Below are 972 nucleotides of genomic sequence, written 5' to 3' on the forward strand. Positions count from 1 at the left end.
CACAGACTGACAGATACAGGGCTGTAATCACAGACTGTCAGATACAGGGCTATAAACACAGACTGACGATACAGATCTGTAATCACAGACTGACAGATACAGGACTGAAGATACAGACTGATAGATACTTGCCTGTGATCACAGACTAACAGATACAGGGCTATAAACACACACTGACAGACACAGGGATATAATCACAGACAACAGATACAGGGCTGTAATCACAGACTGGCAGATACAGGGCTATAAACACAGACTGATAGATACAGGGCTATAAACACAGACTGATGGATACAGGGCTATAAATACAGACTGATAGATACAGGGCTGTAATCACAGACTGACATATACAGGGCTGTGATCACAGACTGACAGATAGAGGGCAGTGAACACAGAGTGATAGATAGAGGGCTATAAACACAGACTAATATATATAGGTCTGTAATCACAGACTGACAGATACACGGCTGTGATCACAGACTGACAGATACAGGGCTGTAAATACAGACCGATAGAAACAGAGCTGTAATCACAGACTGACAGATACAGGGCTATAAACACAGACTGATAGATACAGGGCTGTAACCACAAACTGACAGATACAGGGCTGTGATCATAGACTGACAGATACAGGGCTGTGATCACAGAGTGATAGATACAGGGCTATAAACACAGACTGATAGATACAGATCTATATTCACAGACTGATAGATACAGGTCTATAAACACAGAGTAACAGATACAGAAATGTAAACACAGATGACAGATACAGGGCTGTAAATACAGACGGATAGAAACAGGGCTGTGATCACAGACTAACAGATACAGGGCTATAAACACAGACTGATAGATACAGGGCTGTAATCACAGACTGACAGATACAGGGCTGTTATTACAGATTGACAGATACAGGGCTATAAACACACACTGATAGATACAGGGCTGTAATCACAGACTGACAGATACAGGGCT

This window comes from Chiloscyllium plagiosum, chromosome 6 (assembly GCF_004010195.1).
Source record: "Chiloscyllium plagiosum isolate BGI_BamShark_2017 chromosome 6, ASM401019v2, whole genome shotgun sequence".
NCBI classification, from domain to species: domain Eukaryota; kingdom Metazoa; phylum Chordata; class Chondrichthyes; order Orectolobiformes; family Hemiscylliidae; genus Chiloscyllium; species Chiloscyllium plagiosum.